Source organism: Oncorhynchus masou, chromosome 1, assembly GCF_036934945.1.
Source record: "Oncorhynchus masou masou isolate Uvic2021 chromosome 1, UVic_Omas_1.1, whole genome shotgun sequence".
In the NCBI taxonomy this organism is placed as follows: domain Eukaryota; kingdom Metazoa; phylum Chordata; class Actinopteri; order Salmoniformes; family Salmonidae; genus Oncorhynchus; species Oncorhynchus masou.
Genome location: NC_088212.1, coordinates 8297052 through 8324001, shown reverse-complemented (window position 1 = coordinate 8324001; position 26950 = coordinate 8297052). Strand labels below are relative to the sequence as shown.

General features: G+C 43.3%; 1 pseudogene; it reads right to left on the bottom strand.

Moving 5' to 3' along the window:
- LOC135506452 (probable phospholipid-transporting ATPase IM) overlaps nt 1-26950 on the bottom strand; it is a 123833-nt pseudogene that overhangs the window by 78958 nt on the left and 17925 nt on the right.

Genomic DNA, 26950 nt, shown 5'->3' with positions numbered 1-26950 from the left:
TACATGTGAGTGAGTACATGGAGCTGTAAGTACAGGACATGTTACTGCTAGACTCACACAGAGGACGAGCACGTTCATCAGGCGGTCGATGCTGGTCCTCTTGAAAGTGGTCTTCCCACAGTTCTGCATCAGCTTAGTCTCTGGACCTGGAGCACAAAAGGATCACAGGGTTTGTATTTAAGGGGCTACATGTGACAATTTAGAGATAATTTCCATTTCCTAATTTCCTTTCCTTTTGAAGAGTTTCTAGTCATGAAGATCATAACGGAATAAATATTTATATTTATTTATTTAAATTAGGTATTCGCAGTTGAGGTTTATTATCTATACTGGCCAGCAGAGGGCGTGCTGAGTCTAACTGACCTGTGAACCAGCACCATCCTGACATCTAACGTTTGACCGCTTACCGCCGAACAGCACCAGTCCTGACCTCTACCCTCTCACCGCCGAACAGCACCAGACCTGACCTCTACCCTCTCACCGCCGAACAGCACCAGACCTGACCTCTACCCTCTCACCGCCGAACAGCACCAGACCTGACCTCTACCCTCTCACCGCCGAACAGCACCAGACCTGACCTCTACCCTCTCACCTCTGAACAGCACCAGTCCTGACCTTTAACCTCTCACCTGCAAACAATACCAGTCCTGACCTCTACCCTCTCACCTGCGAACAACACCAGTCCTGACCTCTACCCTCTCACCTCTGAACAGCACCAGTCCTGACCTTTAACCTCTCACCTGCAAACAATACCAGTCCTGACCTCTACCCTCTCACCTGCAAACAATACCAGTCCTGACCTCTACCCTCTCACCTGCAAACAATACAAGTCTGACCTTTACCCTCTCACCTCCGAACAGAACCAGTCTTGACCTTTACCTTCTCACCTCCAAACAATACCAGTCCTGACCTTTACCCTCTCACCTCTGAATGGCACCAGTCCTGACCTCTACCCTCTCACCTGCGAACAATACCAGTCCTGACCTCTACCCTCTCACCTGCGAACAATACCAGTCCTGACCTCTACCCTCTCACCTCCGAACTACACCAGTCCTGACCTCTACCCTCTCACCTGCGAACAGCATCAGTCCTGACCTCTACCCTCTCACCTCCGAACAACACCAGTCCTGACCTTTACCCTCTCACCTCTGAAGCGCACCAGTCCTGACCTTTACCCTCTCACCTCTGAAGGGCACCAGTCCTGACCTTTACCCTCTCATCTCTGAAGGGCACCAGTCCTGACCTTTACCCTCTCACCTCCGAACAGCACCTGTCCTGACCTTTACCCTTTCACCTCCGAACTGCACCTGTCCTGACCTTTACCCTCTCACCTCTGAACAGCACCAGTCCTGACCTCTACCCTCTCACCTGCAAACAGCATCAGTCCTGGCCTCTACCCTCTCACCTCCAAACAGCACCTGTCCTGACCTTTATCCTCTCACCTCTGAACAGCACCAGTCCTGACCTTTACCCTCTCACCTCCGAACAGCACCAGTCCTGACCTCTACCCTCTCACCTGCGAACAGCATCAGTCCTGACCTCTACCCTCTCACCTGCGAACAGCACCAGTCCTGACCTCTACCCTCTCACCTGCGAACAGCACCAGTCCAAAACACCACTCTGTGTTCCTGAGGGTGCAGCCCCTCAGCAGGATCTTGTCATTGTCCAGAGAGTATTTCTGACCGGCGTTAGTCAGAGTTCCTGTGAAACGTTCTAGTCGGCTGTTGGGGGGCTCACAGCTCACCTCGCCTTCAGAGAGTAGGGAGGAGACACAAGGTGTGTCAGGGAGGAGAGGAGAGGGTGTCATCATAAGGATTAAACATCCTGAATCTACAAGCTGGTTCAAATCAAACTTTATTTCTCACATGCACCGAATACAACAAGTGTATTAGTTTACTTACAAGCCCTTACCCAACAGTGAAGTTCAAAAAGAGTTGAGAATAACAATAACAAGGCGATATACAGGGGGTACCGGTACAGAGTCAGTGTGGAGGCTATATACAGGGGGTACCGGTACAGAGTCAGTGTGGAGGCTATATACAGGGGGTACCAGTACAGAGTCAATGTGGAGGCTATATACAGGGGGTACCGGTACAGAGTCAGTGTGGAGGCTATATACAGGGGGTACCGGTACAGAGTCAGTGTGGAGGCTATATACAGGGGGTACCGGTACAGAGTCAGTGTGGAGGCTATATACAGGCGGTACCAGTACAGAGTCAATGTGGAGGCTATATACAGGGGGTACCGGTACAGAGTCAGTGTGGAGGCTATATACAGGGGGTACCGATACCGAGTCAGTGTGGAGGCTATATACAGGGGGTACCGGTACAGAGTCAGTGTGGAGGCTATATACAGGGGGTACCGGTACAGAGTCAGTGTGGAGGCTATATACAGGGGGTACCGGTACAGAGTCAATGTGTAGGCTATATACAGGGGGTACCGGTACAGAGTCAATGTGGAGACTATATACAGGGGTTACCGGTACAGAGTCAATGTGGAGACTATATACAGGGGGTACCGGTACAGTGTCAATGTGGAGGCTATATACAGGGGGTACCGGTACAGAGTCAATGTGGAGGCTATATACAGGGGGTACCGGTACAGAGTCAATGTGGAGGCTATATACAGGGGGTACCGGTACAGAGTCAGTGTGGAGGCTATATACAGGGGGTACCGGTACAGAGTCAGTGTGGAGGCTATATACAGGGGGTACCGGTACAGAGTCAGTGTGGAGGCTATATACAGGGGTACCAGTACAGAGTCAATGTGGAGGCTATATACAGGGGTACCGGTACAGAGTCAGTGTGGAGGCTATATACAGGGGGTACCGATACCGAGTCAGTGTGGAGGCTATATAGAGGGGGTACCGGTACAGAGTCAATGTGGAGGCTATATACAGGGGTTACCGGTACAGAGTCAATGTGGAGACTATATACAGGGGGTACCAGTACAGTGTCAATGTGGAGGCTATATACAGGGGGTACCGGTACAGAGTCAGTGTGGAGGCTATATACAGGGGTTACCGGTACAGAGTCAATGTGGAGACTATATACAGGGGGTACCAGTACAGTGTCAATGTGGAGGCTATATACAGGGGTACCGGTACAGAGTCAGTGTGGAGGCTATATACAGGGGTACCGATACCGAGTCAGTGTGGAGGCTATATACAGGGGGTACCGGTACAGAGTCAGTGAGGAGGCTATATACAGGGGGTACCGGTACAGAGTCAGTGTGGAGGCTATATACAGGGGGTACCGGTACAGAGTCAATGTGTAGGCTATATACAGGGGGTACCGGTACAGAGTCAATGTGGAGACTATATACAGGGGTTACCGGTACAGAGTCAATGTGGAGACTATATACAGGGGGTACCAGTACAGTGTCAATGTGGAGGCTATATACAGGGGGTACCAGTACAGAGTCAATGTGGAGGCTATATACAGGGGGTACCGGTACAGAGTCAGTGTGGAGGCTATATACAGGGGGTACCGATACCGAGTCAGTGTGGAGGCTATATAGAGGGGGTACCGGTACAGAGTCAGTGTGGAGGCTATATACAGGGGGTACCGGTACAGAGTCAGTGTGGAGGCTATATACAGGGGGTACCGGTACCTCGTCAGTGTGGAGGCTATATACAGGGGGTACCAGTACCTAGTCAATGTGTGGGTTAGTTGTTCATAACGATATATATTTCCAACTGGAAATGATCTGTATTTTTTTTTAATTACGTAGTGGCCAACCACCTCCCTGTGGGAGACTCACCGCTGAACAAAGCCAGGTTATGAATGTTGTCCCCCATGTCTCCTGTGACCGTCACAGCTTGCTTCACTTTCAAATTAGTCTCACTGAGAGGAGGAGGAGGAGATTTGATTGTATTACGATCTCTTTTTGTCCTCATTTGGACTCATCTACAATATATAGTTTTGATCACATTTTCACATATAACACACTGTTACAAACAGACATAATAGACTGACATATTGACCAGATAAATACTCTGACAGTCTGAAATTATAGATTTATTCCTACAATTAGTCCAACACAACTTTCCAATTTATTATTGTGTAAACGGTTCTAAAGTACTGTTTGAATATTGAAAGGTTTCTGGTTCGCTCAGGTGAATAATTTAATTTCTTTATTGCTCTGAATCAAAATGTTACTTAACCTATTTCTCTTTTCTGTCAGGATAACAATGTATTCCTAGGATTTACTGAATGTCTGTCTCTTACCAACTGAATACTGTTTGTGAATAGAGTTTGGCCGTTTTAAATGGTGTATATTATGAAATCCAATAAGCATGTTTGTTTTCTTCTTCAATTATCTTGTTGATTGATGACCAAGCAAGAGCATCGTGCATGACTACAATAGAAGAACCATATTTCCACCTTAAAACAATCCTTGCTGCTTTGTTCTGTGCAATCTGTAGCCTCCTAATTTAACTTGCTGTAGGAGTGGACTAGGAGGAGAGGAGGAGACGAGGAGGAGGAGAGGAAGAGGAGAGGAGGAGGATGAGAGGAGGAGGAAAAGAGGAGGAGAGGATTATAGGAGGATGAGGATGAGGAGGAGGAGGAGGAGGAGAGGAGGAGACGAGGAGGAGGAGAGGAAGAGGAGAGGAAGAGGAGAGGAGGAGGATGAGAGGAGGAGGAAAAGAGGAGGAGAGGATTATAGGAGGATGAGGATGATGAGGAGGAGGAGAGGAGGAGGAGAGGAGGAGACGAGGAGGAGAGGATGATAGGAGAAGAAGGAGGAGAGGAGGAGGAGAGGATGATAGGAGAAGAAGGAGGAGAGGAGGAGGAGAGGATGATAGGAGGATGAGGATGATGAGGAGGAGGAGAGGAAGATGGGAAGAGGAGAGGAGGAGGATGAGAGGAGGAGGAGAGGAAGATGGGAATAGGAGAGGAGGAGGATGAGAGGAGGAGGAGGAGAGGAAGATGTGAAGAGGAGAGGAGGAGGATGAGAGGAGGAGGAGGAGAGGAAGATGGGAAGAGGAGAGGAGGAGGATGAGAGGAGGAGGAGAGGAAGATGGGAAGAGGAGAGGAGGAGGATGAGAGGAGGAGGAGAGGAAGATGGGAAGAGGAGAGGAGGAGGATGAGAGGAGGAGGAGGAGAGGAAGATGGGAAGAGGAGAGGAGGAGGATGAGAGGAGGAGGAGGGAGGAAGATGGGAAGAGGAGAGGAGGAGGATGAGAGGAGGAGGAGGAGGAGAGGAAGATGGGAAGAGGAGAGGAGGAGGATGAGAGGAGGAGGAGAGGAAGATGGGAAGAGGAGGAGGAGGAGACGAGGAGGTGGAGAGGAAGATGGGAAGAGGAGGAGGAGGAGACGAGGAGGTGGAGAGGAAGATAAGAAGAGGAGGAGACGAGGAGGTGAGGATGATAGGAGGAGGAGGAGGAGGAAGATAGGAAGAGGAGGAGGAGGAGACGAGGAGGTGGAGAGGAAGAGGAGGAGGAGAAGAAGGAGGAGAGGAGGAGGAGAGGATGATAGGAGGAGGAGGAGGAGGAGGAGGAGGAAGATAGGAAGAGGAGAGGAGGAGGAGAAGAAGAGAAGAGGAGGACGAGGACGAGGAGGAGGACGATAGGAGCAGGAGAGGAATGAGTATGAAATAGACACAGGCTTTGTACAGTAGATGAACAAACAAACCGACACACAGACACAGACACACAGACACAGACACACACACACACACACACACACACACACACACACACACACACACACACACACACACACACACACACACACACACACACACACACAGACGACACACACACAGACACAGACACAGACACACACACAGACACAGACACAGACACAGACACAGACACAGACACACACACACACTGACCCGTCCAGTGCAGCAGTCTCTATGTAGACAATGTTGAGAGGTTCACTACTAGAGAGCAGCAGCAGGTCTGCCTTGAAATCACAGAGGGAGAGATTCACATTAAAGACACTGAATATAGGTACCTGTTTCACACCCAGTCTATCACGATGGTCTCTTATGCCAGAATCATAGCATATGAAATATACTAACAAACGAGGTACTGGATGTTTAAGGCCTGAAACGGTATGTTGTAATGAACACACAGTAAGGCTGGTTCAGTGTCCTGTTCTCACCGTAACAAACTGGTTATTTCCAAGTTTGATGATGTCACCCACATGAACATCCATCCATTTTTCACTCCGTAGTCTAGAGGGAGGGAGAGAGAGAGAGAGAGAGAGAGAGAGAGAGAGAGAGAGAGAGAGAGAGAGCGAGAGAGTGGGTGGGGTGGGGGGAGGGAGAGAGAGAGAGAGAGAAAGAGGGGTAGGAAAGAAGAGTATTTCAAGTTTCATGTTTTTAAAGACAGTAGCCGTCCATCCCTCTATTTTTTTTAGGATCAGGAAGAAAATGTACGGAAGGGTCAAATCTGTGTACATCTCCTGTCTGTGACTGTCTGTAAGTCAGGAGAAAGATCAACAGGGTGAAAACAAGCACTTCCTGTTGCCTGCAACTGCTTCCTGTTGCCCTCCTGAATAGAAGGCATGTTGCCCAACTGTCCCTGCCTGAGGCACTCACACATTTGCTGTGGAAATGGATTTGGGTGGAGGACGGTGGAGAGAGCAGGGTGGGGACGGGGAGCAGGAAGCGGCAAACATCTGTGACCACACACACACACAACCAGCGTGCCGTAATGAGTTGTGTTCATTATGTACTGTTAGAAACCAATAGTAGATCTCATGAACTTACTCTCCATCGATGAGCACTGTGACCTTCCGGTTGTTCACCTGGTTGTCACTCCTGTGGCGGTTCTATTAGGACAGACATGATTATAATAACATTAGACTTGTGAATGGAGGGAATTCCAGGCGACTTAAATCATTACAAAGGCTTCTGTCCGGCAGAAACGTCTTCTTTCTCCAGCTTAAAGGTCAGAGGTTGTCTAAACGTCTAGTTTGGGTCTGGAGTCTCTCAAGACCACCTAGCAAAATGACCGCCCACCGCCACGGTGTCGCTAAAGATGGTCAACCTCTCCTCAACAAGAGCCAATTATGACAAGCCAGACAATATGACCTCACTAAAGCAACCAACGGGAGTGGTGGCCCATGAGATTGAAGAAAGGTCACTGACTCCATCCCAAATGGCACCGTATTGCACTACCTTTTGACCAGAGTCTATGGGCTTTGGTCAAAAGTAGTCCGCTATATAGGGAACAGGGTGCAGTTTGGGTTGCAGGTAGTGTTGACACCCGACCTAACAAACAGACCCTTGTTTAGCTACTGAGATTAACGTGTAACGAAATTACATCACATGTCCCAAAATGCAACAGTATCAGGTTGCCAATCCACTCCACAGACAACAATAGTAGTACCTGTTTTGTGTAACTATGGAATTGACAAGTCATTTTCCTTATATAGTTTTAGTTTTGAATCTAGATTCCTGCTTGAACAACAGAACAACAGAACACATGAAAACACGGCAGAATGATTTAGCAATGTTAGGGTAGGTCATCTAACACATTGATCAAGCTGATCGTGTTACGCGCGCCAGCATTGCAAAATGAATTTACAATGTCACTCAATCATTTCATCCATACTGCTTGCGAGCGTCAACGAGCATCTGCGTTATCTGACGCTAAAATAGAACTGGTTCTATTTTTGACGTGTCACGCCCTGCAAGTCCTGCCTCTCCCATCTCCTCATTGGTTTTTAGGAGCATATACCCACGTGGGAGATTAAAAGATGAACTGAGGTCCACACTCCAGTCCAGTTGGTGGTGGTAATGCACCTTAAAGTTGGTTGCCAACCGCCATATAAAGTCCACAGAAGAAGAAGAAGACTTAAAGGAAGAGAGATTTTTTTTTTTACTGGAAACTAACTAGGTGTCCCCTTTTATCTTGGATGAATTATCGGAGTAGAGAACATTTTGTGTGACTCAAAATGGGTCAAAATTCTACAAATATCCATAAAAAAAGACTTTCCAGTAAAATAACAACCTGATGTTTAAATCCCAGAACAAATTAGCTAGAAACTGCAAGCTAGCTAGCTAAATGACCATGAATGTTTCATGTGTTTCGACCTGTCCCCTAAATTAGTATAGTTGGTTCAGAGTTCATTTTGATAATTCAACCTGCGTGTCTGGATCTCGTCTGGTGTGGATGGACAAAATCAACATGCTCACGATGGTGAACACACTGACGCACGTCTAGTTAGCATGTTACGGTAATGCCTGAGGGGAAGTGAGAGCACAGAGGAAATCTGAATTGTTACTCAATTATGTTACTGATATTCTCCTCGTCAATAATGACTAAATCAGTGTACAGTCCATCAAGGTTATTAAAGTCAACAAAAACTAAAATAAAAACAAAAATTGGAAACTGAAATAAAAATGACAAGAAAAACATTTGAAAAACTAAAACGATACTGAAACTATCTTTGAATGCAAAACAAACACAAATAAAATAATTACCATTATAACTTTGTTTAGTTGTATTTTTTCTTCTTCTAAACTTTGAGCTAAAATCAAAATGTTTCTTCTGATGGGGTTTTTGAGCTTCTGAATTGATATAATTTATTTTAGTAACCCTTATTTTACCAAGTAAGTTGACTGAAGACACATTATAATTTACCACAACGACCTAGGGAATAGTTACAAGGGAGAGGAGGGGGATGAATGAGACAATTGTAAGCTGGGGATGATTAGGTGGTCATGATGGTATGAGGACCAGATTGGGAATTAGCCAGGACACCGGGGTTAACACCCATACTCGCCAGGACACCGTTTAACTTCCCATCTGAAAGACGGTACCTTTCACAGGCAACGTCCCAATCACTGCTCTGGGACATTATAATATTTTTGTAGACCAGAGGATGGAGCGCCTCCTACTGGCCCTCAACCACCACTTCCAGCAGACTTTTTATATCTCCCTCTGACTTTAAGCATCAGCTATTTTGCTCCCCAGTATCTCTACTTGCATATCATCATCTGCACATCTATCACTCCAGTGTTAATGCTAAATTGTAATTATTTTGCCTCTATGGCCTATATATTGCCTTACCTCCCTTATCTTCTACATTTGCACACACTGTATATAGATTTTTTTATTGTGTTATTGACTGTACGTCTGTTTATGTGTTTATGTGTTGTTGTTGTTTTTGTCGGACTGCTTTGCTTTATCTTGGCCAGTTCGCAGTTGTAAATGAGAACTTATTCTCAACTGGCCAAACTGGTTAAATAAAGGTGAAATAAAATTAAAAATAAAAGAAATCGTCTCACGGAGGCTCGTCTGTGTTCATCCGTGAAGAGCACACTTCTCCAGCGTGCCAGGAGCCATCAAAGGTGAGCATTTGCCCACTGAAGTCGGTAACGACGCGAGACTGCAATCAGGTCAACATCCTGGTATGGACGATGAGCATGGATCTAATCTCAACGTCCTCACCAGGATTTTGACCAGACTGCAGTTCGGCGTCTTACCGACTTTGACCTTTGATGGCTCCTGGCAAGCTGGAGAAGTGTGCTCTTCACGGATGAATCCCAGTTTCAACTGTACCGGGCAGATGGCAGACAGCGGGTATGGTGTCGTGTGGGCGAGCAACGTGGTGAACAGAGACGTTGGTGGGGTTGTGTCATAGGCAGACATACGCTGCTGACAACAAACACAAACACATTTTATGGATGGCAGTTTGAATGCAGTTTGAATGAGATACCGTGATGAGATCCTTAGGCCCATTGTCGTGTTATTCATCAAACGCCATCACCTCATGTTTCAGCATGATAATGCACGGCCCCATGTCGCAAGGATCTGTACACAATTCCTGGAAGCAGAAAATGTCCCAGTTCTTCCATGGCCTGCATACTCACCAGACATGTCACCTTTTGAGCATGTTTGGGATGTTCTGGATTGACGTGTACAAAAGTTTTTCCAGTTTCCGCATAGTGCAGTAATACCCACATAGTGTAGTGCAGTAATACCCACATAGAGCAGTAATATCCACATAGAGCAGTAATACCCACATAGAGCAGTAATATCCACATAGAGCAGTAATACCCACAGAGTGCAGTAATACCCACATAGTGCAGTAATATCCACATAGTGTAGTGCAGTAATACCCACATAGTGCAGTAATATCCACATAGTGCAGTAATACCCACATAGTGCAGTAATATCCACATAGAGCAGTAATACCCACATAGTGCAGTAATATCCACATAGTGCAGTAATACCCACATAGTGCAGTAATATCCACATAGTGCAGTAATACCCACATAGTGATATCCACATACCCACATAGTGCAGTAATACCCACATAGTGCAGTAATATCCACATAGTGCAGTAATATCCACATAGAGCAGTAATATCCACATAGTGCAGTAATATCCACATAGTGCAGTAATATCCACATAGTGCAGTAATACCCACATAGTGCAGTAATATCCACATAGTGCAGTAATATCCACATAGTGCAGTAATACCCACATAGTGCAGTAATACCCACATAGAGCAGTAATATCCACATAGTGCAGTAATACCCACATAGTGCAGTAATATCCACATAGTGCAGTAATACCCACATAGAGCAGTAATATCCACATAGTGCAGTAATACCCACATAGAGCAGTAATATCCACATAGTGCAGTAATACCCACATAGAGCAGTAATACCCACATAGAGCAGTAATATCCACATAGTGCAGTAATACCCACATAGTGTAGTGCAGTAATACCCACATAGAGCAGTAATATCCACATAGTGCAGTAATACCCACATAGTGCAGTAATACCCACATAGTGCAGTGCAGTAATATCCACAGAGTGCAGTAATACCCACATAGTGTAGTGCAGTAATATCCACATAGTGCAGTAATACCCACATAGTGCAGTAATATCCACATAGTGCAGTAATACCCACATAGAGCAGAACTACCCACATAGTGCAGTAATACCCACATAGTGTAGTAATATCCACATAGTGCAGTAATACCCACATAGTGCAGTAATACCCACAGTAGTGCAGTAATACCCACATAGTGCAGTAATACCCACATAGTGCAGTAATACCCACATAGTGTAGTAATATCCACATAGTGCAGTAATACCCACATAGAGCAGTAATACCCACATAGTGCAGTAATACCCACATAGTGTAGTGCAGTAATATCCACATAGAGCAGTAATACCCACATAGTGCAGTAATACCCACATAGTGCAGTAATAGTGCAGTAATATCCACATAGTGCAGTAATATCCACATAGTGCAGTAATACCCACATAGTGCAGTAATACCCACATAGTGCAGTAATACCCACATAGTAATATCCACAGAGTGCAGTAATATCCACATAGTGCAGTAATATCCACATAGTGCAGTAATACCCACATAGAGCAGTGCAGTAATACCCACAGAGTGCAGTAATACCCACATAGTGCAGTAATACCCACATAGTGCAGTAATACCCACATAGTGCAGTAATACCCACATAGTGCAGTAATACCCACATAGTGCAGTAATACCCACATAGTAATAATAGTGCAGTAATACCACATGCAGTAATACCCACATAGTGTAAGTGCAGTAATACCCACATAGTGCAGTAATACCCATAGAGCAGTAATACCCACATAGTGCAGTAATATCCACATAGTGCAGTAATATCCACATAGTGCAGTAATACCCACATAGTGCAGTAATATCCACATAGAGCAGTAATATCCACATAGTGCAGTAATATCCACATAGAGTGCAGTAATACCCACATAGTGCAGTAATACCCACATAGTGCAGTAATATCCACATAGAGCAGTAATACCCACATAGTGCAGTAATATCCACATAGAGCAGTAATATCCACATAGTGCAGTAATACCCACATAGAGCAGTAATACCCACATAGAGCAGTAATATCCACAGAGTGCAGTAATATCCACAGAGTGCAGTAATACCCACATAGTGCAGTAATACCCACATAGAGCAGTAATATCCACATAGTGCAGTAATATCCACATAGTGCAGTAATATCCACATAGAGCAGTAATATCCACATAGTGCAGTAATATCCACATAGTGCAGTAATACCCACATAGAGCAGTAATATCCACATAGTGCAGTAATACCCACATAGTGCAGTAATACCCACATAGTGCAGTAATACCCACATAGTGTAGTGCAGTAATATCCACATAGAGCAGTAATATCCACATAGTGCAGTAATACCCACATAGTGCAGTAATACCCACATAGTGCAGTAATACCCACATAGTGCAGTAATACCCACATAGAGCAGTAATATCCACATAGTGCAGTAATATCCACATAGTGCAGTAATACCCACATAGTGCAGTAAGTGCAGTAATACCCACATAGTGCAGTGCAGTAATACCCACATAGTGCAGTAATATCCACATAGTGCAGTAATATCCACATAGTGCAGTAATACCCACATAGTGCAGTAATACCCACATAGTGTAGTAATACCCACATAGAGCAGTAATACCCCACATAGAGCAGTAATACCCACATAGAGCAGTAATATCCACATAGTGCAGTAATACCCACATAGTGCAGTAATACCCACATAGTGCAGTAATACCCACATAGTGCAGTAATACCCACATAGTGCAGTAATACCCACATAGTGCAGTAATACCCACATAGTGCAGTAATACCCACATAGTGCAGTAATATCCACATAGTGCAGTAATACCCACATAGTGCAGTAATACCCACATAGTGCAGTAATACCCACATAGAGCAGTAATACCCACATAGTGCAGTAATACCCACATAGTACCCACATAGTGCAGTAATACCCACATAGTGCAGTAATATCCACATAGTGCAGTAATACCCACATAGTGCAGTAATACCCACATAGTGCAGTAATATCCACATAGTGCAGTAATACCCACATAGTGCAGTAATACCCACATAGTGTAGTGCAGTAATACCCACATAGTGCAGTAATACCCACATAGTGCAGTAATACCCACATAGTGCAGTAATATCCACATAGTGCAGTAATATCCACATAGTGCAGTAATACCCACATAGTGCAGTAATACCCACATAGTGCAGTAATACCCACATAGTGCAGTAATACCCACATAGTGCAGTAATACCCACATAGTGCAGTAATATCCACATAGTGCAGTAATACCCACATAGTGCAGTAATATCCACATAGTGCAGTAATACCCACATAGAGCAGTAATACCCACATAGTGCAGTAATACCCACATAGTGCAGTAATACCAACATAGTGCAGTAATACCCACATAGTGCAGTAATACCCACATAGTGCAGTAATACCCACATAGTGCAGTAATACCCACATAGTGCAGTAATATCCACATAGTGCAGTAATACCCACATAGTGCAGTAATACCCACATAGTGCAGTAATACCCACATAGTGCAGTAATACCCACATAGTGCAGTAATACCCACATAGTGCAGTAATACCCACATAGAGCAGTACTACCCACATAGTGCAGTAATACCCACATAGAGCAGTAATATCCACATAGTGCAGTAATACCCACATAGTGCAGTAATATCCACATAGTGCAGTAATACCCACATAGTGCAGTAATACCCACATAGTGCAGTAATATCCACATAGTGCAGTAATACCCACATAGTGCAGTAATATCCACATAGTGCAGTAATACCCACATAGTGCAGTAATACCCACATAGTGCAGTAATACCCACATAGAGTGCAGTAATATCCACATAGTGCAGTGATACCCACATAGTGTAGTGCAGTAATACCCACATAGTGCAGTAATACCCACATAGTGCAGTAATACCCACATAGTGCAGTAATACCCACATAGTGCAGTAATACCCACATAGTGCAGTAATACCCACATAGTGCAGTAATACCCACATAGTGCAGTAATACCCACATAGTGCAGTAATACCCACATAGTGTAGTGCAGTAATATCCACATAGTGCAGTAATACCCACATGAGCAGTAATACATAGTGCAGTAATACCCACATAGTGCAGTAATACCCACATAGTGCAGTAATACCCACATAGTGCAGTAATACCCACATAGTGCAGTAATACCCACATAGTGCAGTAATACCCACATAGTGCAGTAATACCCACATAGTGCAGTAATACCCACATAGTGCAGTAATACCCACATAGTGCAGTAATACCCACATAGTGCAGTAATACCCACATAGTGCAGTAATACCCACATAGTGCAGTAATACCCACATAGTGCAGTAATACCCACATAGAGCAGTAATACCCACATAGTGCAGTGATAACCACATAGTGCAGTAATACCCACATAGTGCAGTAATACCCACATAGTGCAGTACTACCCACATAGTGCAGTGCAGTAATATCCACATAGTGCAGTAATATCCACATAGTGCAGTAATACCCACATAGAGCAGTAATACCCACATAGTGCAGTACTACCCACATAGTGCAGTAATACCCACATAGTGCAGTAATACCCACATAGTGCAGTGATACCCACATAGTGCAGTACTACCCACATAGTGCAGTAATACCCACATAGTGCAGTAATACCCACATAGTGCAGTGATACCCACATAGTGCAGTAATACCCACATAGTGCAGTGATACCCACATAGTGCAGTAATACCCACATAATGCAGTAATACCCACATAGTGCAGTAATACCCACATAGTGCAGTAATACCCACATAGTGCAGTACTATCCACATAGTGCAGTAATATCCACAAGGACATGGTAACAAATCCTTTGTGGCCCAAAAACAAGAAGCTAGCTTTGAAGTGGGATTGGTTTGTCTGGTTGAAGCGAAGATTGGAGTAAGGAAACCACTACTCATGTGGTGTTCATTTCACCCCTGAGGACTTCCACATGGAAGGCAGGATTCAGAATGAGACTTCACCTGAATAGGTGCTGTGCCGAGCGTGAATGTGAAGCCTGCAACCTCTGTTTCCAGACCTACCAGTACATTGTGAATGTCAGCAGTAATTGAGATAAACCAGGTAAATCCAATGTAGATTTAACTCACTATATTGCTTCTGGATTAGCTGATTGTCCCTCTGCCGGTGAAATGGCCTGTCCCTCTGAAGTGCCTTTCCTTGGCTCTTCTTTGATAGCTAATTCAGCCGTCAATCGGTAAGTCTCCGTTCTCCCTACTGTATATCTTCCGGATTTTTTTTGGTGCGTTCTCTAGTTCCTAACTGTGTAGACTAATTGTTCTCTGGCTTACACTTGCAATGTCAACCTTGGTGGTTGGCTAGCTAGGCTAGTTAGCTGGTTAGGTAATAGCAGGCTAAAATTATTAACTTTAGCTGGCTGGCTTGCTGCATAAGATAACTGCATATACCAGTAATGTTATCTGATAACTTGTTAGGTGCCGTTAAGTTTTTTCCAAAACTTTGGTTTACTTTAATGTAGCTGTAAACTAGGTGTTGATAGCAACTGGCTGACTCATGCAGTGCTACGAAACGATAGCATGCTGGTAGGGCTAATAGCAGGCTAGTAGGGCTAATGTTAGCAACTAGTAGGGCTAATCTTAGCAGGCTAGTAAGGCTAATGTTAGCAGGCTAGTAGGGCTAGTGTTAGCAACTAGTAGGGCTAATGTTAGCAGACTAGTAGGGTAATGTTAGCAGGCTAGTAGGGCTGATGTTAGCATGCTAGTAGGGCTAATGTTAGCAGGGTAGTTGGCTAGCAACCTTGCAAGCTGATTTACACAACAATTCATAAAGTATATGCTTGTAAATTGGAAGAAAATTACATTGAAACCAGTAGTCATGAGTGAAAACAATTTGGTTTAGTTTGAAGTTATTTCTGTTTACATCATAGGAACTAGGCTGGCTTGCGAAAATTAAAAAAAGTGGTGCAGGATCCCATTAAGACAATTTATGTTGGAGTTTCCTTTATTTTGGCCATTACCTGTATCATTGATAGTATTCCATCGGACCTGCACCGGTAACGTTATTATTCATCGGATGTTCTACCTTTTTTAAACTGCACCCCAAAAAATGGAACCAATATACACCGTAAGCTTTAACTTACTTGATTGTAATATATATATATTTATTTATTTTATCCTTAGAAGCCTACTGTACTTTGAAGTTGCATTGCTCTTATCTTTTCTAGATAAAAAAAAACTAACAAAAACATAAAAAGTACAGACAATAAACAGCACAAGACACCCACATAAAAGCGAGGGAGAGAGAGAGGGAGAGATAGAGGGAGTGAGAGAGCAACAGAGAAAGGAGGAATGGAGAAAATAAACATGAAATAGAGGTGTATGAGTTCAAGGAGAGGAGGTACAGAAGCTAGAGAAGGATGTAGCTACAGAAAAACACAAACAAGTCCTAGTCCCAACTCCTGAACCAATGACATGATGACATTACTGCCACAACACGGCAACAGTAACCATGGAAATACCGATGAGAGCCAGAGGCAGGATTTCAGTGAGAGAGAGAGAGATAGAGTGCAGAGATAGACAGAGTGAGAGAGAGATACCCACATAGTGCAGTGACAGCCTCACTAACAATAGTCTGAACCTCTACTGCCTCTCACCAGCCAAGTACACCAACACAATACAGTGATCCCACAACAAAATACACTACTACCTACATACTACCACAACACAGTGATACCACAACACAATACACTCCTCTACTACCACAACACAATACACACTCCTTTACTACCACAACAGTAATACACATCCTTTACTACCACAACACATACAGTGCTTTACTACCACAACACAATACACTCCTTTACTACCACAACACAATACACTCCTCTACTACCACAACACAATACACTCCTCTACTACCACAACACAATACACTCCTCTACTACCACAACACAATACACTCCTCTACTACCACAACACAATACACTCCTCACTACCACAACACAATACACAGAGTGCATTACTACCCACACAATGCACTCCTTTACTACCACAACACAATACACTCCTTTCTAATACCACACACACAGTGCAGTAATACACCTTAGTGCAGTGTTCTACCCACAACACAAGTACTACCCACATAGTGCATGATACACAACTAAATACAGATACCCAACACACACTCCTCTATGACTCCTACCCACAAGTGCAGTATATACCCACATGATGTTCTAGTAATACCACACTATACCACAAAACATAGTGTTAGGTGATACCCACAACGGTAATACCCACCTTTAGGTAATACCACATAGTGCACAATACCCACATAGTGCGGTACTACCCACATATACGGTAATACCCACATAGTTTAGGTAATACCCACATAGTGCACCCTGGTAATACCCACATAGTGCAGGTAATATCCACAAGTGCACAATATCCACATAGTGTAGTAATACCACATAGTGCAGTAATGTTCCACAAGTGCAGTATGTTCTACAATGTTGCAGTAATATCCACAGAAGTGCAGTAATACCCACATAGTTACAATACCCACATAGTGCTAGTAATGTTCCACAAGTGTTAGTAATTCACAGAAGTGCAGTAATACCCACACCAAGTGCAGTAATACCCACATAGTATTAGTACTACACCTCCTAATACTACCACATAGTGCAGTAATGTTCCTCTAGTGCTAGGTAATGTTCCACATAGTGTTAGTAATACCCACTAGTACACCACAACATACCAATAGTGTTAGTACTATCCACAAGTGTTAGTAATACCTACATAGTGCTAGTAATACCTACAAGTGCTAGGTAATGTTCTACATAGTACTAGTACTATCCACATAGTGCAGTAATATCCACAAGGACATGGTAACAAATCCTTTGTGGCCCAAAAACAAGAAGCTAGGTGATGTTTAGAAGTGGGATTGGTTTGTCTATTGAAGTGCTAGGATTGATGTTCTAGAAACCACTGTTCTATGTGGTGTTCATTTCACCCTGAGTGAAAACAAGTGTTAGGCAGGTTCAGAAGTGTTAGGTGATTTCTGAAGTGCTAGGTGATGTTCTAGTAGTATTAGGTGATGTTCTAGAATAGGTGATGTTCTAGAAGTGCTAGGGATGTTCTAGAAGTGCTAGGTGATGTTCTAGTACATTAGGTGATGTTCAGCAGTGCTAGATGATGATAAACCAGGTAAATTCTAATGTAGATTTAACTACTACGTTTTAGGTGATGTTCTAGAAGTTAGCTGATTGTTCTAGAAGTATTAGGTGATCCCTCTAGAAGTGCCTAGGTGATGTTCTTAGTATTAGGTAGCTAATTTAGGTGATGTTCTAGAAGTGCTAGGTGATGTTCTAGTAGTATTAGGTGATGTTCTAGATTTTTTAGGTGATGTTCTAGAGTTGCTAGGTGATATGCTAGACTAAGGTGATGTTCTAGAAGTGCTAGCTTGTTCTAGAAGTGCAGATGATGTTCAAGTGTTAGGTGATGTTGTGCTAGCTGATGGCTAGTTAGCTGATGTTTAGTGCTAGGTGATGTTCTAGAAGTGCTAGGTGATGTTTAGTAGTATTAGATGTTCTTATGCTATAAGTGTTAGGTGATGTTCTAGATAGTACCAGTGATGTTCTATCTGATTAGGTGATGTTTAGAAGTGTTAGGTGATGTTCCAAAAGTTTAGGTGATGTTCTTAAGTGTAGGTGATGTTCTAAACTAGGTGATGTTCTAGAAGTGCTAGGTGATGTTCTAAAGTATTAGGTGATGTTCTAGCAGTATTAGGTGATGTTCTAGAAGTGTTAGGTGATGTTCTAGAAGTGCTAGGTGATGTTCTAGTAGTATTAGGTGATGTTCTAGAAGTGCTAGGTGATGTTCTAGAAGTGCTAGGTGATGTTCTAGTAGGGCTAGGTGATGTTCTAGAACTAGGTGATGTTCTAAGTGTTAGGTGATGTTCTAGAAGTGCTAGATGATGTTTAGAAGGCTAGGTGATGTTCTAGAGTGTTAGGTGATGTTCTAGAAGTGCTAGGTGATGTTAGAAGTGTTAGTGATGTTCTAGAAGTGCAAGCTGATGTTCTAGAAACAGGTGATTCATAAAGTGTTATGATGTTCTAGAAGTGCTAGGTGATATACATTGAAACCAGTAGTCTGAGAAAACAATTTGATGTTTAGTTTGAGGTGATTTCTAGAAGTTTAGGTGATGTTCTAGAAGTGTTAGGTGATGTTCTAGAAGTGCTAGGTGATATAGAAGTGTTAGGTGATGTTCTAGAAATGTTAGGTGATGTTCTAGAAGTGCTAGGTGATTTTGAAGCCATTACCTGATGTTCAGTGTTAGTGATGTTCATAGAAGTGCTAGGTGATGTTTATTAGTGCTAGGTGATGTTCTAGTATTAGGTGATGTTCTAGAAGTGCTAGGTGATGTTCTAATAGTATTAGGTGATGTTCTAACTTAGGTGATGTTCTAGAAGTGCTAGGTGATGTTTAGAAGTATTAGGTGATGTTCTAGAAGTGTTAGGTGATGTTCTAAGAAGTGTTAGGTGATGTTCTAGAAGTGTTAGGTGATGTTCTAGATGTGCTAGGTGATGTTCTAGTAGTATTAGGTGATGTTCTAGAAGTGTTAGGTGATGTTCTAAAAGTACAGGTGACATTAATTAGGTGATGTTCTAGAAGTGCTAGGTGATGTTCTAGTAGTATGTTCTAGTTAGTGATGTTCTAGAAGTGAGGTGATGTTCTAGAAGTGCTAGGTGATGTTCTAATAGTATTAAACATGTTCTAGAAGTGTTAGGTGATGTTCAAGAAGTGTTAGGGATGATCTAGAAGTGCTAGGTGATGTTCTAGAAGTGTTAGGTGATGTTCTAGAAAAACTAGGTGATGTTCTAGTAGTATTCCTGATGTTCTAGAAGTGTTGGGTGATGCTAGAAGTGTTAGGTGATGTTCTAGAAGTGCTATGGAATTTCTAGAAGTGTTAGGTGAGTTCTAGAAGTGTTAGGTGATGTTCTAGAGTGATAGATGATGTTTTAGAAGGGTTAGGTGATGTGAGTGTGTGCACCTAGTAAGATTATTATAGTGTGAGTTGTTATTTCTATGACTTTTTAAAAGTTCTGAACCTCTTTTTTCCAGGTATTTTTTTAGATCTAATTTACTAATGACAAATCAACCTCTGGTTCCCACAACAATGTCATACATGTGTGCAGTCTACTGCTATACCATGTCTACTACCACAACAAATACACTAAGGTTTTTCAAACAGGTTTGATAATCATTTTACTACCAGTTGACAAAACATTTTTTTCCTAGCTTAACTTTCCGTTTTAGTTTACCACAACACAATACTTGGTCTAGAGGTGTCACCAATAAAACGGGATAATGTCAGCGTGGATCTGTCTGTACCACAACACACCTGTTACCACAACACCCCCTAACCAGGGGTTAACAAGACAATAAGGTTAAAGGTCTAGGTGAACAAATCATTACAGAGAAGGGAAAATGTATACAAGGCATTCAGAATGTACAGACCCTTCCTTTTACCACAACACTGGGAAGATCTTTAGGCTACCACAACACAATACAGCATTGAACTCCCTAACAACACAGTGACCTCCATCATTCTTAAACCACAACACAAGATTCTTCATAGTGCTGCCACCCCAAAACTGAGCAATCGGGGAGAAGGGCCTTGGTCAGAGGTGACCACAACACGATGGTCACTCTGACTACCACACACAGTACCTTTTTTACATACCAGAACACAATACACTTCCTTTACTACCACAACACAATAGGTGGAGATTTAGTACCACAGTAATACATTATGTTACTACCAAAGCAACAAATATACAATTTCTGGTCTGTAACCACAACAAATAACTGATGTTTTACCACAATAGTGATAATACACTAGGTCTACTACCACAACATAAATACACTCCACCAACTACCACAACTAAATACACTCCTATACCACAAATGAGGATTCTATGGAGTGGTCCAGCCAGTTCTAGAACTCCTCTGCTACACAACACAATACACTGATGATTCTAGCTACCACAACCCAACCCCACTCCGCTACTACCACAAAACAATACACTCCTCTAGAACAAACACAGTTACTCCTGATGTTACCACAAATAAGCCACTACCACAAAACAATCACTCCTCATTACTACCACAACACAATACACTCCTCTACTACCACAAACAATACACTCCTGTTACTACCACAACAAAATACACCTCTACTACCACAACATAATACACTCCTCTGATGACTGACAACCAAGATTCTATGGTGGAAAAACATCAGGTGGGGAACAGGGACTGGGATTCACTGTTAGGATGATGATTCTACAGAAGTCTTGATGGTCCATGTTCTAGGTGAAAAGCTCTGCTAGGCTGCTAAAGGTGATGTTCTAGACGTTTTAGGTGATGTGCAGAGGTTAGATGATGTTCTAGAAGTATTAGTGATATAGAAGTTCTAGTTGATGATATTCTAGAAGTGTTAGGTGATGTTCTAGAAGTGCTAGGTAATGTTCTAGTAGTATTAGGTGATGTTCTAGTAGAAGTGTTCAGAAGTGCAAGGTGATGTTCTAGAAGTTAGGTGATGTTCTAGAAGTGTTAGGTGATGTTCTAGAAGTGCTAGGTAATGTTCTAGTAGTATTAGGTGATGTTCTAGAAGTGTTAGGTGATGTTCTAGAAGTGCTAGGTGATGTTCTAGAAGGTAGGTGATGTTCTAGTATTAGGTGTATTATGGTGATGTTCTATGATAGTTCTAGATGATGTTCTAGAAGTGCTAGGTGATGTTCTAGTAGTATTAGGTGATGTTCTAGAAGTGTTAGGTGATGTTCTAGAAGTGCTAGGTGATGTTCTAGTAGTATTAGGTGATGTTCTAGTAGTATCTAGGTGATGTTCTAGAAGTGCAAGGTGATGTTCTAGAGTGTTAGGTGATGTTCTAGAAGTGCTAGGTGATGTTCTAGTTAGGTGATGTTCTAGAGTATTAGGTGATGTTCTAGAAGTGCAGAGGTGATGTTCTAGAAGTGTTAGGTGATGTTCTAGAAGTGGTAGGTGATGTTCTAGAAGTTTTAGGTGATGTTAAGTGTCAGATGATGTAAGTGCTAGGTGATGTAGAGGTAAGGAGGGTGGATAAGTGACATACAGAGTTTTAGGTGATGTTCATAGAAGTGCTAGGTGATGGGTGGATAAGCCCACATACAGATGTTCTAGAGATAAGGTGATGTTAGGTGATGTTCTAGGAAGTGATTGATATTCTAGAGTAAGGTGATGTTCTAGAAGTTTTAGGTGATATTCTAGTAGTAAGGAGATGATGTTCTAGAAGGTTAGGTGATGTTGGATAAGTTTACATGATTAGGTGATGTTCTAGAATTGTTAGGTGATGTTCTAGAAGTGCTAGGTGATGATTCTAGTAGTATTAGGATGATGTTCTAGTAAGTGTTAGGTGATGTTCTACATACTAGGTGATGTTCTAGTAGTAAGGTGATGTTCTAGAAGTGTTAGGTAATGTTCTACAGTGCTAGGTGAGTGCCCACATACAGAGGTAAGGACGGGGTGATGTAAGGCCCAATACAGAGGTGGAAGAAGATAAGGCCCACATACAGAAGTGCTAGGTGATGTTCTAGAAGTGCTAGGTGATGTTCATAGAGTAATTAGGTGATGTTCTAGAGTGTAGGTGATGTTCTAGGATAAGGCCCACATTCTAGTAGTGTTAGGTGATGTTCTACAAGTGTAGGTGATTAGAAGTGTTAGGTGATGTTCAGAAGTGCTAGGTGATGTTCTATACAAGTATTAGGTGATGTTCTACAGAGGTGTTAGGTGATAAGGCCCTACAGAGGTAAGAGGGTTAGGTGATGTTCTAGAGGTGCTAGGTGATGTTCTACATGTGCTAGGTGATGTTCTAGAAGTGTTAGGTGATGTTCTAGTGTTAGGTGATGTTCTAGAAGTGCTAGGTGATGTTCATACAGAAGTGTTAGGTGATGTTCTAGAAAGGTGATGTTCTGGGTATTAGGTGATGTTCTACAAGTGTAAGGGATGTAGGTGATGTTCATACAGACAGGGGTGGATGTTCTAGAAGTGTTAGGTGATGTTCAGAAGTGTTAGGTGATGTTCTAGAGGTAAGGAGGAATCACATACAGATGTTCTAGAAATTAGGTGATGTTCTTCAGAGTAAGGAGGTGATGTTCTAGAAGTGTTAGGTGATTTCAGAAGTGGAGGGTGATGTTCTAGAAGTGCTAGGTGATGTTCTAGAGTGAAGGTGATTTTCTAGAAGTGCTAGGTGATATTCAGAGTGTTAGGTGATGTTCTAGAAGTGTAGGTGATGTTCTACATACATTAGGTGATGTGTTCTAGAATACAGAGGTAAGTGATGTTCTAGAAGTTAGGTGATGTTGTAGAAGTGCCCACATATAGAAGTGTTAGGAGGGTGATGTTCTAGAAGTGTTAGGTGATGTTCTAGAAGTGCTAGGTGATGTTCTAGAAGTGTTAGGGGTAGATGTTCTATAAGTGTTAGGTGATGTTCTAGAAGTGCTAGATGAGTTAAGTAGTATTAGGTGATGTACAGAAGTGCTAGGTGATGTTCTAGAAGTGGAGGTGATGTTCTACATAGTATTAGTGATGGGTTCTAGAAGTGTTAGGTGATGTTCTAGAAGTGTTAGGTGATGTTCTATAAGTATAGGTGATGTTCTAGATGTGCTAGGTGATGTTCTAGAGTAATTAGGTGATGTTCTAGAAGTGTTAGGTGATGTTCTAGAGTGCTAGGTGATGTTCTATTAGTATTAGGTGATGTTCTAGAGTGCTAGGTGATGTTAAGTAGTATTAGGTGATGTTCTAGAAGTGTTAGGTGATATTCTAGAGGTGCTAGGTGATGTTCTAAGAGTATTAGGTGATGTTCTGGAAGTGTTAGGTGATGTTCTAGAGTGTTAGGTGATGTTCATGAAGTTAGGTGATGATCTAGAAGTAATGCTACAGGTGATGTATTAGGTGACATACAGAAGTGTTAGGTGATGTTCTAGAAGTGCTAGGTGATGTTCTACAGAAGTATTAGGTGATGTTCTACAAGTGTTAGGTGATGGTCTAGAAGTGCCCTATACAGATGTAAGGAGAAGTGAGTAAGGCCCATGTTCTAGAAGTGTTAGGTGATGTTCTATAAGGCTAGATACAGAGTGCAAGAAGTGCTAGAAGAGAAGGTGATGTTCTAAGGCCCACATTTAGAAGGGTGGTTCTAAGGATACAGATGTAAGGAGTGGATGCACCTAGTAAGATTATTATAGTGTTGAGTTGTTATTTCTATGACTTTTTAAAAGTTCTGTTTTTTTCCAGGTATTTTTTAAGATCTGATTTACTAATGACAAATCAACCAATGGTTGCATACCATGTCATCATGTGTGCAGTCTGACTGCTATACCATGTGATGTGGCTGACATGTAAAGGATACCTTGTAAGGTTTTTCAAACAGAGGTTTGATAATCATTTTATTTTCAGTTGACAACAGATAAGGAGGGTGGATAAGGCCCACTTACAGTTTTAGGACTATAATACATACAGAGGTAAGGAGGGTGGGTCAGGCCCACATAAAAGGTAATGGAGGGTGGATAAGGCCCACAACAGAGGTCAAACCCCCTAACCAGTTAACCTAAGCAAAGGTGGATAAGGCCCACATACAGTTTAGGAGGTTAACCACATCAGATGGTAAAGGTGAACAAGGCCCACATACAGAAGGAGGGATAATGCCCACATACAGAGGCATAAGGAGAATGTATTCAGACCCACTAACACCACATACTGAGGTAAGGAGGGTGGGAAGGCCCACAACAGAGGTAAGCAGCAATAAGGTTAAAACAGATGGTCAAAGGTAATCCATCATACAGATGGAAGGAAGGTGTAACCAAAGATTGAATAGGGTGGTAAGGCCCACATTCAGGAAACTGAGCACATCGGGGGAGATAGGCCCTGGTCAGAGGTAAGGAGGGTGGATAAGGCCCAATCTGAGGCATTGAAGGCTCCCAGAGTTAAGGAGGGTGGATAAGGCTCCACATTCCAGAGGAAGGAGGGTCAAGATAAGGCCCACATACAAGACAACGTCAGAGGCAAGGAGGGTGGATAAGGCCCAGTACAGAGGCAAGGAGTGGAGTAACCACGTACAGAGGTAAGGAGGGTGGTAACCACATACAGAGGTAAGGATTTATTAACCAATAGCAGACTAAGGAGGGTGGAAAATATACAGAATGGAGTGTGGATAACAGTAATCAGAGTGTAACAAAGGTTTTGCATGAATGTAACAACAAGGTAAGGAGGGTGGATTAAGGTGCCAATGCATACAAGGAAAAGGGCCATAAGGCCCACAATACAGAGGTGGTGTTGCATGGATAATGTCCATGAATGTGGAAAGGTCCATTTATTCAATCCCATACAGAGCCAAAAGGGGCCACCAAGGCCCACATACAGAGGTGTCTCCTGGATAAGGACAACAGAGACAGAATACGGGAGGAGTGGGGGTGGATAAGGCACCCACAACAGAGGTAAGGAGGTGGATACATGGCTCCTCATAAGGCCCACATACAGAGGTAAGGAGGGCCAGATAAGCCCACATCCTCAGTAAGGAAGACAATGCCAGCATACAGAGGTAAGGAGGGTGGAAAGGCCCACATAAAGGCCACCTCGCAGAGGAGGGTGGATAAACAACAAGATTCTCTGGTCTGATGAAACCAAGAGGAGGACTATAAGGTACAGAGGTAAGGAGGGTGGATAAGGCCCACATACAGCTGTGGAGGGTTTTTAAGGCCCAAAAGGCACTAGAAGGATCAGAGGTAAAGGTGGAAAACAAATACAGAGTAAGGATCTGGATAAAACATACAGAGGTAAGGATGGTGGTAACATACAGAAGTGTGGTGGATTTTTACATACAGAGGGTTGGGAGACTAGTAAGGCACACAACCAGAGGTAAAGATGATTGTGGCCACATACAGAGGTAAGGAGGGTGGATAAGGCCCACATAGAACATCCTGGAGTGCCTAAGGCCCACATACAGAGGTAAGGACCTCCTCATGGATAAGGCCCCATACAAGGTTGAGATGATAAGCACACAACCAGAGAAGGAGGGTGGATAATGCCCCATACAAGGTAAGGAGGGTGATCCCAGACAGAGGTAAGGAGGGTGGATAAGGCCCACATACAAAAGGAGGATGGATAAGGTCCTCATCCAACATACAAAGTAAGGAGGTGATCTTCAACAGAAGTAATGGGTGAAAGGCCCACATACAAGTGTAAGGAGGGTGGATTACAGAGGTAAGGAGGGTGGGTAAGGCCCAATTGTAAGGGTGTTTTTACAGAGTAAAGGGTGATGTAAGGCCCACATACGGGGTAAATGGTGTGATAACATTACAGATTTAAGGATTGGATAAGGCCATTACGGGGCAGAGGTAAGGAGGGTGTGATGTCATACAGAGGTAAGGAGGGTATTGGGGTATTGTATGTAGATTGATGAGGGGAAACAAACAATATAATTAATTTTAGAATAAGGCTGTAACGTAACAAAATGAGTAACAAGTCAAGGGGTCTGAATACTTTCCCAATGCACTGTAGATGAAAAGGAAAAGCTAATAAAATGTCTTCTTGGAATTAAGGCCCACATGACAGCAGTAAGATGTGAAAGGTAAGGAGGGTGGGTAAGGGCCACATACAGAGGTAAGGAGGGTGGATAAGGCCCACATACAGAGGTAAGGAGGGTGGGTAAGGCCCACATACAGAGGTAAGGAGGGTGGATAAGGCCCACATACAGAGGTAAGGAGGGAGGATAAGGCCCACATACAGAGGTAGGAGATAAGGGCCACATACAGAGGTAAGGAGGGTGGGTAAGGCCCACATACAGAGGTAAGGAGGGTGGATAAGGCCCACATACAGAGGTAAGGAGGGTGGATAAGGCCCACATACAGAGGTAAGGAGGGTGGATAAGGCCCACATACAGAGGTAAGGAGGGTGGATAAGGCCCACATACAGAGGTAAGGAGGGTGGGTAAGGCCCACATACAGAGGTAAGGAGGGTGGATAAGGCCCACATACAGAGGTAAGGAGGG